This window comes from Drosophila serrata, unplaced genomic scaffold (genome assembly GCF_035046125.1).
Source record: "Drosophila serrata isolate PLE 108 unplaced genomic scaffold, ASM3504612v1 contig_256, whole genome shotgun sequence".
In the NCBI taxonomy this organism is placed as follows: Eukaryota; Metazoa; Arthropoda; class Insecta; order Diptera; family Drosophilidae; genus Drosophila; species Drosophila serrata.
In genome coordinates, this window is record NW_028257154.1 from 76685 (window position 1) to 95998 (window position 19314).

A 19314-nucleotide genomic window follows, 5' to 3' on the forward strand; every position below is an offset into this window, starting at 1 on the left:
TCAGGGCTTTCTGCGAAGCAGCATCTGCAACGTTTTTGCAGAAAATGGTACATAGTTATTCCGTCTTAAACCATCGCTCTGAGGATACCCAAATTAAAAATTCCTTAACACACAAAAAACTTGTTTACATTAAATAACATAGGGGTCAATGTGATGTAATGTCGTATTAAAGCCAAGCATATTATCTACAAGACAGTTGACAATTAAGTAAAAGTCATTTCAATGTGATATGTTAGGTAAAAGGGTGGGTATGCATCCAAATGCAATATCGGATTAATCTATCCATACACAAACATAAATTCAAGATTTCTTAATTTTCTTAAAAAAAAAAAATATTTTATTTTAATAAATTTTTTTTCCTAAATTATTATACCTTATTTGTATATCTGTCAACTTGTTATATTCGCTGCTTATTGTAATAATGACTTTTCTGGCAGTGGCTATTAAACTGTGGAGCAATTGCATCTCAATCATTTAAAAATATTTATTATAATTGTTACATACGTTTGTATGTACATATGTACATATATTCTGCCTGTCCGTCCGTTCATTCTCTGCGAACTACAGATATTTTATTAATTTTGTAGATAGTCTTATTTATATTGCTGGTAGTGTACAAATCTGAATGGACAACTACATACATACATAATAAATGAATAAATTTGTTCTTGTATGTACCTATTTATGTATTACTATTTAATACGCATTTGTTTAATCAATGTACACACCATTTTTAATATTTTTAAAATTATAGTTGAAATTTTAATTTACTCTTGTGTTCCTTTTTTTAATCCTCATATATTTATGTATATATGAAACAGTGGTCTGACCCACGCCCCGAATCATATAAGTACATACATACATATGTATGTATACCCTGCAGTACCTGTCATCAACAATTCATCAACGTTTCATCAACAGTCAAGGGGGTGCTGTTGATTTTTCATCGATGACAGGCCATACAAACCGTTGATTTACTTAACATGGGCATGACCTAGGCTGTCATCAATAAAAATTCATCAACAATAAATCGATGATCCATCAACAATTCATCGATGTTTCATCAACAAATTTCTCAACGGCCGGGCTATGGTACTGCCGTCTAGACTGCCGCCGTAACTGTATCGTGGGCAGAGCGTCGTAGTAGAAGTCGCAGTCGGCAAAGGGTCGACTCGGTAGAAGTCGCAGTCGGCAGAGCGTCGCCTCGGTAGAAGTCGCAGTCGGCGGTTGATGACATGTTGATGACAGTGGCCTATTGATGACACGGGGTACTGCAGGGTTGTGTTTACTCATACAAGCAAGCACATAATAATTTTTAGATTTCTACGCTCTCACCTTTGTGAGAGCAGGTAGAGGGCCATTGCCGTTCGAATCAAAATTTTAAGGCATCTTATAGATTCTAATGTCTTTGATTTACCCTCTCCGTACCGTACTATTCCGTGCTTAATCAATAGGCGTAGGCATGGTAGAATTATACAAGGTAGTCTCGTCGGCAAAAGCACTCCCCTATTCATTACTCACAACAAGTGCGAGTGAGAGGAGTCTGCGAAGTAAGTGCGAGTGAAACGACAAAAGAGCTTTTAGTTTAACCCTTAGATAGTCCATGGGAGTTATATTGTTCATATATAGTAAAAAGAGTTGAATTTGAATTTGTTTGTTTTGAATTTGAAATTAATCGTTATTTTTGTTTTTGTATACCTATTTTTTTGTTTAAATTCTTAATTTTAAAATATATGCGAATCTCAAAGAAAGATTTTTTTATATCTAAATTAATGTTTATATTCTGAGCACCTATTTCTCCTTAACGTTTTTTGTAGTACTAAAATAATCAGAAACTATATCTAAAAAAACAATTTCCAGCTCCTTAATTTCCTCCCACAATGTCCACTTGGTTAAACATTTTGGTGCTTTTATCAATTTTACTTCATGCACGTGCTTCCGACAGAAATTGCAGAACGACATCTCACACAAGGGTTAAGGCACTGACAAAAAGCCGAACAGTTAGGCAGCCGACGAGACTACCTTGTATAATTGTATCATGGGCGTAGGTATCTTTAGAGTGACCAAAATCTTCCATTGTCGTGCACAATTAGGAGGACACAATGCGGAGAGCGCTAGTTAATACGAAATTCTGATGTTAAGTTTAGTTAAATGATTTTAGAATAGAACCCGTGGTGCTTTTCTATATCACCATAATCGGCCTCGGGCCAGAACTCTTCTTTTTCGAACAGGAACTAGTGATTTGGGAGCCGTTGAAGGCAACTCCACGGGACGCACGACAGGTATCTAACACATATTATTATAAGCTTAAGTTCAGTGAGTTCTATAAATTATTTATGTACATATGTACATATGTATGTGTTGAGCTATTTTTATAGAAAGAGTTTGATAAATGAAAAAAAAACAAATTTTTGGGTAGAAAAATTAGATTGTCTGAGTAGTAAGTATCGCGGGTACGCTGCCTGCAGCGGCCGCAATTTATGTATATGTATATGTATACATATGTATGTATGTACGTATGTTCAAATATTATATACATAGAAGTCGTGGTCGGCAAAGGGTCGACTCGTTAGAAGTCGCAGTCGGCAGAGCGTCTCCTCGGTAGAAGTCGCAGTCGGCGGTTGATGACAGTGGCCTATTGATAACATGCGGTACTGCAGGGAGTAAACAAACTCACATAATGCCCAAAGATCGACACCGGCCAAAGTACTACTTTAGCTTTTGGCCGGAAGACCGTGTACAGCCGGAAAACACTGAATATTTGCATGTATTATATTTATTATTATCTATATATAGTATTTTTTACCCGCGGCCGCACTAAAGAACAATAAATATATATTTTTTTATATTTAGCCCGCATATTATTGTTAAGAGAAAACATTAACAATAATAATTTGCTAACTATTTTTCAAATGCAGATTACTATGTGTCCGCATTAACCTTTGCATCAAAACCGTAGCTGTTCCTCTTGTGGCGTTTAAAATTTTAAATAAAATAAGATAAACTCCAAGTTGTTTTAGCGTAGTGATGACGCCATATACTATATGGCATATAGGCTTGAGAACATGTTCCCAAATCACTTCCCAAATCAAGCCTTCCAAACTGTTTTCGACTTCATTTTCAATTTAAAAAAAATGATTACAGATCACCCTGTGTGTAAATATGATGTCCGCTAAGAAATACTGTCTCCCCACTGAGCTAAATCTCAGTCTTCTATCCAATAGTTGATCGAACAGCTGTGCGTTATCCAAAACACATAAACGTAAACATAAGCATAGACGGTTTAAGTGGTTTCTGCGGATTAAGTTACCAACTATTTTGGACGGTTCAACAACAGAAAAAAACAGATCGTGGTAGATTACGTTGGCACTGTTTTAAAATAAATGATTATAAATGATCTATTAAATTAAATTCTTTAAATGATAAAACAGAGGACAAAAATTAATTAATTCCTCTAAAATTAAAACAGCAAATAAGCAATATTAAGTAGTAAAACTATTAAAAATTTATACAACAAAACGTTATTAAAAAACGGAGCAGTTGAAAACGAAATGAAAAAAATTTCGTAAAAAAGAAAACGAAGATAAAACAGGAAAGGAAGCTAACTTCGGCGCGCCGAAGTTTATATACCCTTGCAGATAGAACTTTTATGATTAGGAATCCATACAGTATAAATTATATATATTTGTGTTAAAAAACAATGAAGTAAGACCTGTTTTCATTTCATTCACCTATACATATTATATTTGCAGTTTTACATTCACAGATTTGGCACCTATGTTATATGATATAGTCGTCATGAAATTTGACACCAAATTTAAGACTAATATAAAATGGCTATATCTCAAATTTGATAAAAATCTACTGAAAACTGAAAAAGTTATAATTTTTAATTGTATTAATTTCTCGATCGTTCCTATGGGAGCTATATGATATAGTAGTCCGATTTTCATAAAATTTTACACAAAATTGAAGAGTATAATAAAATGGCTATATCTTTAATTTGATCCAATTCCATCGAAAACTGAAAATGTTAAAATTTTGTTTGTAAAAATTTTCCGATCATTCCTATGGCAGCTATATGATACGAGTGAGAGTATATAGAAGGCTAACTACAAAGTTTCATTCATATAGCTATAAAACTGAGAGACTAGTTTGCGTAGAAACGCACAGACGGACATGGCTAGATCTACTCGGCTGTTGATCGTGATCAAGAATATATATACTTTATATGGTCGGAGGTGCCTCCTTCACTGCGTTGCAAACTTCTGACTGAAATTATAATACCCTGCAAGGCTATAAAAATCCGGAGCAGGCCTGCATACATATGTAAGTTTTCATTACTAAATATTTCAAATACATTAAAAATCTTTACTGCATGTTAAAAAAAGTCAAAAACAGCTCTAGGCAGTAAGTTTTTTATGATCAACATGATTATTAAAATCGCTAATACAAACTTTGAAGCAAAAATTATTCATTTAAGTTATTAAGTACCAAAATACTGAAATGTTTTACAAAAGTTGCCTGGAGAATACAGAATTAAATATATGGCTACCACGCACACTTTGAGTAATTTCCCTGAAGTACCAGACAACGTTTCATCAACAGTCAAGGCGGTGTTGTTGATGATTCATCGATGAATGGCCATACAAATTGTTGATGAATTTAACATGAGCATTTCCTAGGCTGTAATCAACAACAATTCATTAAAAACTCATCACCAATTAATCAATGAATCATCAACAAATCATCAACGGACGGGTCATGGTACTGCCGACTACTGCCGTCTAGACTACTGTCGTAACTGTATCGTGGGCAGAGCGTCGACTCGGTAGAAGTCGCAGTCGGCGCGTCGATGACAGTGGCCTATTGATGACAAGAGGTACTGCAGGGTCGCTTTTCGCATGATAGTACGTTCATACATGTATGTATGAATGAATGACAAATTATTTGTAGTTTGGTATATTACATTGAAAACTAACAAAAAAATCTATAATCGTGTAAACTCGACGCTGCGATACCTTCTATACGAAGCTTTGTGCATTGAATCTATTCAATATTGATATCTGTTGAAACAATAAAAAACTATACACAAAGTGGCGTCAATAGCCATGTGTACAATGAAATTATGTATGTACATATATTACAGTTCCAAGACAGAGTCTATGTAACAGGCAGAAGGTAGATGCCACCTTCTGCATGTTACATACTTAAGCTCGTATTGAGTCAACTCCGGTTATCCGCCGTTAACGCTTTATTAATTTCACACTGTCTAAGTGCTAAGAGCAGGAGGTAAAGGAGGGCAGTTACCAATCCATCCTAATTAATCAAATCACCATTAGGAGAACACCGGCCAAGATGAATATTTGGCCTACATACGTTAGTCTTCTATATAATCTCACTCGTATATATGTCGGAAGAAGCCGGACGATTATATCATACAGCTGCCATATGAACGATCAGAGAATTTCTAGAAAAAAATCTTTTCTAGTTTGCAACAGATTTTTGGTTAAAAATTTTATGAAAATCGTACTACCATATCAAATAGCTGCAATTGGAATGATCGAGAAATTATGTTATGTCCGTACTAATAGACCTGCGGGGGGTGGGTTGCAGGGAAAATCTAGACGACAAATACAATCTACAACCAACAATTTCACAAAAAAAAGCTTCACTGCGACCGACTGAAGTATTTGGTAAGCAAAAACAAATAGATTTGGGCATATAGGTATATAAATATGGAATAAATAAATATAAATATCAAGGGATTAATGTGTAATAAATATGCAATAAACATGAAATATATAAGTAAATAAATAATATGAAATAATATATAAATAAATAAAATGCTAAAATCGATAAAAAATGTAACAAATATATAAATATACTAGCTGTACCCTGCCACGTTTCTTTGTGGCATATTGTGGTTAAGAGGGCACTTCTGAATACATCTTCCTGGCATAAGGTGAAGAAGGCAGTCAGAGTTATCGTAGGCGGATTCAGGACTCTTTCTTGCACATTTAGTTCTGTGAAATAGACACGTTGACCATTCTCCAAATTGACTGCCAAGTGAACTACAGCTGGATAGCGTTCATGAATTGGGAACGAAAAAATTCGCCATGCAGCCTCGTTGCTGCTTATGTATCTTCCAGCCTGGTATTGAGCGATTTCATCGACAACTCGTACTGCATTGCTGTCATCATTTTCTGCCTGAACACCAAAAACTGTCATATCGCTGCCTTTATTCACGTACTTGCAGTTATATTTAATCGATTTCACGGAATTGCAATATTCTACGTTGATGTGCGCTTTGTATGATTTTGACAATAGTGGTGAGTATGGAACCACCCAACGATTGTCTACCTCAATATCACCAATTCTCATGTTTAAAGTTGCCGAAGTTCCTCCATCTTCAGTTGACCGTCTCCTATACAGAGGATATCCATCGTCCCCTGTTACGGTGTTGGCTGTAAATGCTCGAGGATATCGCTTGGAACACTTCCCGTCTACCATTCATGGTGAACATGGGTTGAAGGTACCACAAGGGCCATGGATAATGTTCTTGATGACAACTTCATGCAAATCCGTATCAACCTCGGCCCGTGGAATCTCAGCGCATATAACATCGTCGATTTCGTCTGGAGTAAATTTATCATACAGCCAAATCAGTATGTGCGCAAGCGGCAATCCTCTCTTCTGCCATTCTATTGAATACATCCAGCACCGCACAGATCCAAAAACTCCATGTTTCACAATGAAATCCATCAGTGACTTGAGCTGTTGTCTGAAAACACGGGCTGTGATGTCATGCCTATCCTAGACGATTGTCCAGGAAATAACAGCTGCACTATCTCGTACCAAGATGGATTGCATGCGAAGGTGATAAATAAGTCTGGACGGCCGTAGCAATGAACATATGCCATGACATCTTGAGCATGTTCCTGCATGTGGCGTGGACTACCTATGTATGAGGATGGCAAAATCGTGAGCTTTCCAACGTTGGTTGTATTACGGTCATTCATCAGAGCATCCCGCAAATGGATATATTCCTCGGACCGAAGTTTCGTCTGATTCAATCGAAGGAGCCTGACAGTATGTGCACACCTGATGCATCCGGCCAATAACGACATTGCGATTTGAGCTGTAATCAATAGTTGGATTATATCGGAATGCAAGACGATTGTATTGCAGGTTTTGATCTTCTGCAAGCTTTAAACGCGCTTCAGCTACCCTTGCCCTGTTGCGTTCATTATTTTGAGAGTGAATCAAATCGATTGCTGCAGAACGCGACTGCCTAATTCTCAATCGTTTTCTCTAAAGCCTATCTCCTCGTCTTTCTGCTGATTGCGCGTTGTGCATCTGCATTGCTTTCAGCCGCTCAGTCTCTCGGATGGAGGCCCGTTCTTCGTCAGTCATATTCGTAATCTTACGTCTGTTTGCTTCTGTATTGCGAGTACGACGACCCAAACTCGACTTCTTGGGTGGCATGACTTCGTTTCGTAATGAAGCTGAACAAAAAAATAAAATTTGTATCTCCAATTTCTTCTTTCAATATGTTTTGAATGTTTGACAGGAAATGCTTTGATTCAGCTGGCTGCCTGTAGAGGGCGCAGCAGTAGGGGCACGGGGAAACGCGAAAAAAATTGATATATTCGCAAATGCAGATAAGCTATCAACATCAAAAGTAGACAATAACCGAGCTGGAACCTCAACGCATGTTGTGTAAAAATTTGGGCTTAAACGGTTCAGAACTTTTCAAGTTTCTTCTTTCAATATGTTTTGAATGTTTGACAGGAAATGCTTCGATTCAGCTGGCTGCCTGTAGAGGGCGCAGCAGTAGGGGCACGGGGAAACGCTAAAAAAATTGATATATTCGCAACCGCAGATAAGCTATCAACATCAAAAGTAGACAATAACCGAGCTGGAACCTCAACGCATGTTGTGTAAAAATTTGGGCTTAAACGGTTCAGAACTTTTCAAGTCTATAAAGGAAGTAGACACGAACAGAGCATTTTTATATATATAGATAAATAGTTAAAAAATAAACAACAAACATTTTACGCAAAAAAAACACAAGAAAAAACACATTTGAATTTAACCTAAAACTAAGAAAAAATTTTGGCTGAAGCTACAAAGCTCCCGGTGTCGCCACTCGGAAGGCGTGTCGGCCTTCCTCGCCGATTCTCTTTTCTTGTTACCAATTCTTATTTAATGGCGGCTCTCATGTACATATTTTTAATGGCGGTAGTCGGCGCACATATGCCTGCAGAAGCTCATCGCTGAGATTAGAGGTTATGTTTGAGTTTCCAGGTTTTATATCAGTGGCCACCAAACCGAACCAAGAAAAAAATGGGCCTGGCCAATTTTATCTTGGCCAGAATTATCTCTGCGAGGGCTGGGTATGGTCGAGCCTGAAAATGAGAGCCATGATATTAGGGCTTCACCTCCGGACCACGACCACTCACCTTTTGAGGTGAGCTGGCTTTCCGTCCTCCCTGATCCTCCGCACACGTCCAAATGCCTCCTCAGCCTTTTAACAAAATTTAATTCATAACTCAAAGTTCTTTCTTGTTGAGTGCACGCGCACAGAAATTAAAATTAAAATTCAATTCTTATTTCAAATTTTATGAACCGCCCGCTCGCGTAGCTTTGAACCAATTAACCGCCCTTTCCCATTGTAGTTCGGTTCCTTTTCACCTTCTCTTTCTTTTCTGGTTGGAACCCGTTGTTTCAGTTTTGAAGCATTCCAGGGAAAGATCCTTTTCCCCCATAAGGTGGTGCATGCTACCGATCTGTTTTTGGGGCAGGGTGGCATCCCTGAGCTGATCGTATAACACCCCAATATGGATCTATCAATTGAATTCCAACTATATTTATTGGGTGGAACAGCTGGGCCTAAAATGGCCATAACACCACACTGACATGCAAAATTGACCAAAACTGAATTTTCAGTGAAAAACTGGCCTCAACAAACCCTGATGGCAAAGGATGTCCACGCTGGGCCTAATACGATGCAGAAACAGCGTCCAACGAGGGAGACCGCCCACTGATGCCTGGACCTGATCCCTTCCTTTTGACAGTTAACTAGACCACAACTCTGCGTGAGCTAGTGACCTTTGCGTCTTGATCCGATTTGGCGTTGAAGCTCCTTTCAAAGTCGCTCAGCACACTATTTCTGCGAAACGCCTCTTGTCCGGGCTGGAAGGTTACTTCTCGCGTCTGCCGATCAAAGTGCCTTGCGGTGGTTTCATGCGCCTTATGCGAACCTATCTCCAGGCTCCAAGCCCTCGAGCTCGTTGTCCTCCAATTCCCGTAGTTTCCGTGCTAACTGGTAATCCGCCCCATTGGTACATGTTCTGTTCAAACAAGGCAAAATACGGTGTTACCCCTGTAGCTTGATGAAACAAGCTTCTTAATGCTGCCTCTATTTCTGGAACATACAAATCCCAGAGGGTGGTCACCCTCTAGGTATGCTCGTATTGCGTTCAGCACAAACTGGTTGGCTGCCGTCCTTACGTGTCTGATCCGGTACTGCTCGATCATGCTTTGAAACCGCTTCGTCACGAACTGTTTCCCGTTGTCCAAATGTGTGGTTTTTGGAACTCCAAACGTATGGAAAATCTCCTTCGCCAAAAACTTGATCATTTCTGCTGTTGTCGCCTCCTTCATTGCCTTCAAGACAACAATTTTTGAGAACTGATCGACCACGATAAAAATGTATGTGTGGCCTTTTCTTGAGCGGGGATACTTTCCCAAAAAGTCAATGTAGACTTTCTGGAATGGACGATACGTGATGGTTTCCCCTCCCAGTCCTGGCCTCGGAGCTTCATACGATGGCTTAGTCTCCTTGCACACCTTGCAGTCCGTGATGAAGTTTCGAACCATTGCCTTAAGAGATGCAGGGTTTTTGCCATTCCTCCATGGGCCTTCCATGGTCGTGTGTGCACTTGTTCAATCAACGTCTGGCTCAACGACGTTGGAACCCACAACTTCCAGCTACATTCTTCGAGTTCTGGTTTGCTGCTTGTCCTGACCCTTTTGAATACAAAGCCATCCACCGCCTTTAGATCTGACTGCTTTTCTTTTCTTCATCAACAACGTCTAGCAGTTGGCAATACTCCTCCGATTCAAACTCTACGGTCTGAAATCCCAGCATCCAGTCGTCTTCTGCTTCCTGAACCTCTTCCACCATTCTCGATAGGGTATCAGCCACTACATTTTTCGATCCTTCACGGTGTTGGATGTCAAAGTCGTACGCTTGCAGTTTTAGGGACCATCTTGCCAGTCTTCCACACAAATCCTTCAAGGACATTAGCCACTTCAGACTGGCATGACCCGTAATCACGGTGAATGGCATCAGTTTTATGTATGACCGGAAGCGCTTGATTGCCACGACGGCCGCAAAGCATTCCTTCTCCGTAACACTATAGTTCCGTGTATCCGTCAGCGGCGCCACGAGGTCAGCGAAACCCTTTATAAATCTCCTATACTATCCCGCTGTTCCTAGACAGCTTCTCACCTGAATTCTGGATTGCATCCACTTTCTTTGGGTCTGTCTTCAAGATGCCTCCGCCTATGATGAGCCCAAATATCTGAGTTCCTTGAAGCAGAAATGCGACTTCTTCCACCCTATGGTCAAGCCAGCTTCCCAGCGGAGACGCGACCAACAGGTTATCTAGATACATGAAGACGTTCTTCCTCAACCTCCATGAGTCGAAAAAGGCGTTGCGCTGCATTTGTTAGGCCGAACGCATCGTCAAGGTACAAGGGATGTCCCGGCACCGTAAACGCCGTATACCTCCGGATCTTCTCTTCCAGTTCAATCTGCCAGAAAGCATGCTTCAGATCCACGCTCGAATGTACCTGGTCTGATTAATACGGCTTAGTATCCCTTCGAAGCTTTGTTGTGTATAGGCATCCTTTATTGTGATCTTATTAAGCTTTCTGGCATCTAAACATAGATGATTTTTTCCGGGCTTCCTTACGAGTGTTATCGTATTACTCCAGGCGCTGTCACTTTCCTCTATGACGCCTAATCGGAGCATCTCGTCGACTTCCTCGTAGATCAGGGACTGTACTGCTGGTGATACGGGATAATGCCGATCCTTTAATGGGACTGCTCTTGGTCAGATCATGCGGCTCGGGTTCCTCTTTCTTCTCTCCTTCTTAGATTATCTCCTCCTGAATTGACCCTAGATTGAACTTCTCCGGCGCTATCTTGAAACTCTTCCAAAAATCCACTTCCAGGTACAATTCTTGTTCCAGCGATGGACATATATTCTTGGACGTTGATGCACTAAGGTCAGTACATACAAGTGGCCCGTATGACACCAGGCACGTGCCTGTTTGGGTTAGGTGTTAGTAGGCGCGATGGAAAATATAGGGCAGAATACGAGGCAATTGACTACTGGCGTGCTGCCAGATTGTTAGCATGCATGCTTACTAAGTGTGTTATTATTAAAGATTTTAATTTGGGAAGGGTATCTACGTTAGAGATTAGTGTGTACAAATCATTTCATCATAATTTGCACATAGCTTTCTAAAAGGTTCATGCAGTGCAAAGGAGGTTCTACAGTGGCGCAACACTAATGGGATATAGGATCTAGTGGTTCTACATGGTACATGGAAATTAAGCTGACTCAACAAGTCAGCAGACATCACCATGGATAAGGTTAAAAATAAAGGTTATCCCTAGCATCGTTCTACGATTGGCTAAGGACAGCAAGTTTATTAACAGGAGTCTACTAGAGTAGAAAGGTAATCTTTGGTTTGCATCCCAATTTAAACCGCGTAGAGCGAAAAGTAAAAAGTTCTTTTTAACCGACTCAATGCGTTTACTATGGACGCCGTACTGAGGGCTCCAAACGCAGCATCCATATTCTAAGATAGGACGAACTAAAGAAGTATATAAGGATTTAGTAACATAGGGATCATTGAATTCCTTCGACCACCGTTTAATAAATCCAAGCACACCCCTGGCTCTATTCACCATAGACGAAATATGATCAGTAAAGTCAAGTTTTGGGTCCAAGCGGACGCCCAAATCGTCAACAGAATTAATTCTTTCCAAAGAGCAGCAGTTCAGCATGTAAAAAGCAAGCTTAGGAACGACACGTGAGAATGTCATTAGCTTGCATTTCGAGTCATTAAAGTTTAATAAGTTTACACGGCACCAAGTTTAAAAATTATTAAGACCTCTTTGTAAATCCGACTGGCAGCAACGTCATTGTATTGCACGCAAAGCTTGACATCATCCGCGTACATAAGTACTCTGGAGTTAGTCAAGACTTTGGGCAGGTCATTTATGAACAATGTAAACAATAAGGGTCCCAAATGGCTTCCTTGCGGGGCACCAGATGTAACCCTTAGAACATTGGATAAATTATTCTTAAAGAGGACCTTTTGCGTCCTGCCATTCAAACAACTTAAGATCCAATTAAGAAGATCACTTGGAAAACCCATTGAATCGAGTTTTCTAACGAGGAGAGAATGGTTAACAGAGTCAAATGCTTTACTGAAATCAGTATAGATTACATCTGTGTGACAATTATTATGGAAGCCCTTTATAATATAGGAAGAGAGCTCCAAAAGATTTGTTGTTGTTGATCTTCGCTTAATAAAACCATGTTGACATGGAGAAATAACCTAACGGGATTTAATGTTGGTGGTGAAATGGGCAATCAGCAGGTGATTGGGAGCGATGGAGCTACACGGCTTAACATGGTGGTTTATTGCTATGTTTTGGGAGTTTTATGCTATCGCTTAAGCTTTCGTTGTTAGCGGCGGGGAGCGAGCTGGAAGCTTTGGTATGGGAGCACGAGTTTAGCTTGAGTTGCTTCTGAAGTGTTGGTGTATTGCTATACTTCTGTTTAGTGTATTGACTTACGCGAAGCTTAGATGATAAGAGGCGCTGCACTCATCTTCGTCGGCTTTTTAGCCATGTTTGATATTATGTTTGTGATCTTCATCACTTGCACCGACTTGTTTGCTGACGTTAACGTGTTGATTATGATATTGTTACCTGGCTACGGTCACATCATACTGAGATATGCTTATCTCTTGCGAGATCTGCCGTTACAGTATGTATACGAGGAGAAGCAGTTGAAGACGTCAATGTAGCGCCGCTACAGCGCGGTGGGGGTTCTTTGTCTGATCATCACTCGCTGTTGGCTGTTTGCTTCACTTTTGCCACCTGATCCTTTAACGAGAGCTCACGCGCTGTTTTGATGACTGGAGTGACCTTTTAAGTGGTCTCCGGCATCCAGCTTAATCATATCCCATCGGTTCACCATTTCGTGCGCCTGTACAACTTCGTGGGCCTCTTCATTGCATGTACTCTTCCAGTGCCAACCGGTTGCTGGCCGATGGTCTACGCGTGTACTTTATCTGGGTGTTTGTCTCGTCTGGAGTGGGAGTACATCACTTAATCACCTTATGGGCTTTATGATCCTGAACTGGGATCATCTTGTACCGTCAGGCCCTGTTTATCGACTGGTACCGATCTGCATTGGCTCGCTGGCAGCGCGCTCGCTACGTGGACTTGGGTGCCGACAACACGGCCGCTAATAGCCGGCCAGCGGATGTGATCTAGGCACCAACAGGCAGCCGGCGACAGTGAAGAAGGACTGACAACGTACGCGGTGGAGTGAAGAGAGAGGGGGAGAAAGGGAAAGAAAGAGGAGGTACAAAGGTGCTGTAATTGAGGGGTGATAATATTTTCAAATAATTTTAGGATGGCCGACAACTTAGAGATTCCTCTATAATTGCTGGCATCCAATTTGCTACCTTTTTTGTGGAGAGGAATAATAAACGATTCCTTCCAAATAATGGGAAAGTGTGAGGTTTCTAAGGACAAGGTAAACAATTTCAGAAGGCGATAGCACAGGGCGTCGGCACAATACCTGAGCACACAGCCAAGAATTCCGTCGGGACCTGGCGAATAAACTGGCTTGACACGATGAAGATCTAAAAGGAGACAGCTTTCGTTTAGGCTAGGACAGAAAATTAAGTTCGATTTGGGTATGTCGTAGGAATAAGTCTGGTATATATACGAAGAGCTAGAATAGGTTGTTTGAAAAAACTGCGAAAATAGATCGGCTATTGCCTGATCATTATTTGCGGTAGTATTTTCAAATGAAAGCGAGGAAGGATTTGTTTTAGGTTTACGTTTAGTGTTACGAAATTATAAAACTGTTTTGGGTCCTGTGAGAACTGGGCCCTACAACGATTTAAATAGTTTTTATAACACTGCGCGTTCAGCACGGTAAAGTTTGACCGAGCTGATAAATAAAATGAAAGGGCAGATTGAGAACCGGTGATTTTAAATTTAGCATACAGTCTAGATTTTTTATTTTTAAGTCGGCTCAACTCTTTAGTAAACCACGGCGGTTTATTCGAGCTTGGCGGATAATATAACGGAACACATTCAGTAAAAAATGAATTCATGGCACTGTAAAAAATATCCACGGCAACTGCCATGTCAGTGCACATGTATAGATCGGACCAATTGAACTCGTTTATAAAATTATTCAGCCGTTCAAAGTCCGTTTTGCGAAAACATAGGACTTTATTGGCTGGACGGTCCGAAATATTCTGTACGTCACACCCAATATCAAGAGTCACATCGAAAGTTGGATGATAAGGATCTTCGGGCTGCGTCAGAGGCGCCACCCTTGCTAAACTGACTCTCGCAGGATCAGAGACGAAGCAAAGATCAAGCAAGCGCTGTAAGGAATTTCGCACATGGTTGACTTGAGACAGCGAAATGTCAAACAAGCCAGCGATAAAGTCATGTTGTGTAGGTGTATTGAGAGTATTGGTGGAATTATTTGAGCACCAAATAGCACCAGGGATATTAAAATCTCCAAGAACTACCGCTTTTGGTTTGCCGCATGAAAGACGTCATCTCCCTTTCTACATCGCGACAGGCCTCACAACAGTAACGCAGGCCGATGTTTTTTCTTACATCGTCCACCGTCCGAGCTGCAACTCCAATACACTTGGCGTGCATGACGTTGTCGCACAGCCAGCAGCCGATTGTAAGGTCACCTGCAGCAATTGCCTTTTGGCAGGTTTTAACAAAACAGACAACAGTTCCGGACATTATGAGGACTTACCGCTGTACTTGTACTTGGAAAAAAATAACAACAGAGCTATAAAGAAAGAAGTGAAGAGTCACAGCGAGAGCGAGAGAGCGGGAGAGCGGGAGAGATAAATAGATAAAACGTTTAGCTGTTGCGACGGCGCAAACAAAAGCTAGACGAAGAAGGCACAAAAAGGAATTCAAAATATGCAAAAGCTAGCACTAGCAGCACAACTAAATTGGAAAATAAAACCAATTATATACACAAAATTAGAATAGCTGCATGCATAAGAAAAGAAGTGCAGCGGCACAGCTAAAGCGAGAGAGTTGGAGAGCGTGGGAGATAAATAGATAAAACGTTTAGCTGTTGCGACGGCGCAAACAAAAGCTAGACGAAGAAGGCACAAAAAGGAATTCAAAATATGCAAAAGCTAGCACTAGCAGCACAACTAAATTGGAAAATAAAACCAATTATATACACAAAATTAGAATAGCTGCATGCACACGCGAAGTGAACGGGAAGTTATTAACACAAATTAGAAAAATTAAGTTAACCCCGGTGGTTAGATTCAAACTTTAATACAAAACGAGAGCGCAAGAAAAAAACACGTCCGTTCACTTGGAAAGATGAATGATTTCAATGAAACAAATTCATCACTACCGTGTCCTTTTTATATGTCATCGGTATTGTGACCTTTCCAAGGATCAGTTAAGTTGCCCCATTCGGCGTTTAACCATTGGCATATGGTATGGTATGGTTTCAAGATGATATCCAAAGTTTCTAACAGCTCTTTGCAACGTTTTCCCAGCAAGCTTACAGATGCTCCAGAGTCCAGCAGCCCACTTATGGTCCTTCCGGAAATCTGGATCGATACAGTTGGCCTTGGGTTCGTCTCCCTATCCAGTCTTCCCAATGTATTAATTGTTTGTAATTGGAACCGGTCTCTGGATTTTTTCACCCTTTTCGAGACAAGCGTCATTCTCCCCGAATATCCGTGCGCGTGCTTCCTTATATCGGCGCACTCTCTTGCTTAGGGTCAGATGTAGTCGGCCTGGTGCCTGCACGCTCGGTTGAGTGCCCTGACGGTATTCGCTTCCTAACTGGTTTGGGGCCTCCTCTCGGGCTCCTTCATGGAACGCGGTTCGCCCGTCGCAGTTGCGTTCCTCTGGGCGTTTCCCGTCCTGCAATTCGGACATTTGGGTGTCACCGTGTTTGGCAACCCGCATTTATAGCAAAAGAGTTTTCGCTGCGCTGCTTCGCAATCTTGGTAGACATGGCCACTCTGGCAGTTCCAGCAAATTACAAGCTTTCTCGGCGCTGCTTCTGCTATTGCATCCACCACCTCTTCGGTGTCCGCCAGGGATTCTTGGTCAACCGTCGAGCCGCGAAGTTCTTCTACTCTGCCGATCCTTTGTTCCTGTCTGGGCCTGTAGGTCGCGGGCAATCGCATGCGCTGTCTTCCGCGCTCCGGATCCAGAGTCCCGCTTTGATGATCCAATCCGGGTCCACTCCGCCTACAAGTGAGGCAACTAGCTTCCTGAGCGCCGTGAAGTACTCCACCAGCGTCTCTCCGGGTCTCTGCTTCCTCTCGGCTATGTCCTGAATTGTGTCGTAGTCTCTCCTTTTATCGCAGAAACGCCGCTCGAGTGCCTGCTTGAGCTCTTTCCAGGATCGGGGCTGCTTGGTGCGGATTAGGAGCCAATACCACTCCTATGGCCTCCGCAACGAAGGAAAATAAACTCCCCCCCACGCATTCCATAAAGGTGCTGAAGGTTCTCCTCAAATTAGAAATTTTCCCCCTTTATTCCCCTAGCTTTCCCCTTAATTGGACCCCCATATAACAAAAAAAAATAAAAAATTTTTCGGGTTTTTTTTTCTTCCTTTCGGATTTTTTCCGCCCTTTTTCCTCTTCTCCTATTTTTCCCCCCCCCCCTCTTTCACCTCGGGGATTTTTTTGTTTTTTTTGTCTCCGGGTTTTTTTCCCCCTTTCTTTTCCCTTTTTTCTGGGTCCTTCCCTCCCCGGTTTTCTTTAAACCCAATTAATTAAAATAAAAATTTTCCCCAGCCCCCCCCCAGGTTTTTTTCCGCCCCCCCCCTTCTCCGGCTTTTTTTTTCCCCTTTTTTCTCTCTTCCTCCCTCTCCGTATCCGCAGTCCTGTTCGATGATGATGAAGAAATTGCGTCTCGTTAATCCATCCTCTTCATCATTTCGGCAAAACCTGCTCGCATGCACTTGTCGATGCGAATGTCCATCAGATGCGTCATGTCGACTAGGATCTGTTCCTGTGAAACCTGAATCAGCTCCTGCATTTCTCGCTTATGCATTGACCTGTATGCTTCGGCGTTCTCCAGGCAATATTGTTCCTGAATCGGATCCAATTGGATATTCGAATACCCGTCTGGAGTGCCTTCTGGGTCTAGGTTCAGGATCCGTGGAACTCTCCTCCTATGTTGTTCGCTGAATTTCCGACCGACCCTGCTATCAACCCTTCAGCACCCTTTTCTCCATTTTCTGCCTCAGGAATTCTTACGGGAATATGCATAGTCACTGGTGCTAAATAAAAGCCACTTTGCTTTCAGACGGACTCATCCTGCGTCATAAAAGATGCCACCCCCTACTCTACGCTTGACAGCCGAGGTCATCTTCTTTATCTGATCGCTTCCAAAGGCTCACGAACCGTCAACTTAGGTCGTCAGATGTCGCAGGACTTTTCGATTCTCGCAAAAAAAAAACAATTGGTAACGTTAATTGAATTTAATTAAGTTCCTTTTTCTATCTGCCTTTTTTTTATTTCTTATTAATTTAAAATATTTTATGCCCTATCTACTATATTTTATTAAACAAGCAATGTTTTGCTACTTACCTATTCCTACTTTTACTTATGGCTATATCACAGATTTATATCACATATGGTAAAATTGTTCCCTTTATCACTGTTCGCAAATCAGCTTCTTATCAGCCGCTGATGTCGTCCTTGTGATTCCGGACCAAATCCCAAAAGTGATACATCTCTGTGGCCACTTTTAAATTTGTAATTAGTGTGTCCTTCTTTCTGGCGAGTGAACTCTTAAGCGATCGTCCGCTCTTACCCACTAACTAGAAATACCCTTGCTTTATATACTCAGCAGGATATAGTGCTGTCGTTTATAAATTGGGCGCCATTTTGTTTTTTCCCCATTAAAGAACCTGCATGCCATTTGGGCTGGCACCGACTAGATCTCTCCTTGGGCCATGGATCTCCTAACACTGCCCGCCACACACAACAATAAATTTCATCGATACTCGACATTTACACAACTCTATACACCGCGCGGTTAATTTCAAACACGCGGAAACAAAGACAATAATATCTACAGTTCCTCACACACACCTAACTGACCTGGCTCCCCCTGATGAACTGGAGGCCACATGCTCATCCCTTCCCTACCATGCAGGTGCTCGCATAATTCAAATTGGACGACAAATACAATCTACAACCAACAATTTCACAAAAAAAACAGCTTCACTGCTACACCGACTGAATTATTTGGCAAGCAAATCATATAGATTTGGGCTTATAGGTATATAAATATGGAATAAATAAATATATGATAACCAAGGGATTTATGGGTAATAAATATGGATTAGATATGAAATAATAAATAAATAAATAAAATTCTAAAACCGATGAAAAATTTAAACAATATATATAAAAAAATGAATTGTTAAAAAAAAACAAAAATTTTCCGCAAACAAAAAAAAAATTAAAAATTCAATTCTTATTTCAAACTTTATGAACCGCCCGCTCGCGTAGCTTTGAACCTTTTAACCCCTATCTATGGTTCGGTTCCTTTTCACCTTCTCTTTCTTTTCTGGTTGGAACCCGTTGTTATACCCTTGCAGGGTATTATAATTTTAGTCAGAAGTTTACAACGCAGTGAAGGAGTATATATATATATTCTTGATCAGGATCAACAGCCGAGTCGATATAGCCATGTCCGTCTGTCCGTCATATAGCTCCCATAGGAACGATCGAGAAATGATATGGACGTTGATGCACTACGGTCAGTTCAGTACATTCAAGTGACCCGTATGACACCAGGCACGTGCCTGTTTGGGTTAGGTATTAGTAGGCGCGATGGAAAATATAGGATAGAATACGAGGAAATTGACTACCGGCGTGCTGCCAGATTGTTGGCTTGCATGTGTTAGTATAAAGGATTTTAATTTTTAAAGGGTAACTACGTTAGAG

General features: G+C 41.0%; 1 long non-coding RNA gene across 1 annotated transcript; it reads left to right on the plus strand.

Annotated features, from left to right (window-relative positions):
- LOC110187822 (uncharacterized) lies at positions 1–18857 on the plus strand. Its single transcript, XR_002319902.2, has 3 exons — positions 1–2282; positions 17663–17821; positions 18267–18857. It is a non-coding gene; the product is annotated as an uncharacterized LOC110187822 (long non-coding RNA).
- The last annotated feature ends 457 nt before the right edge of the window (positions 18858–19314 follow it).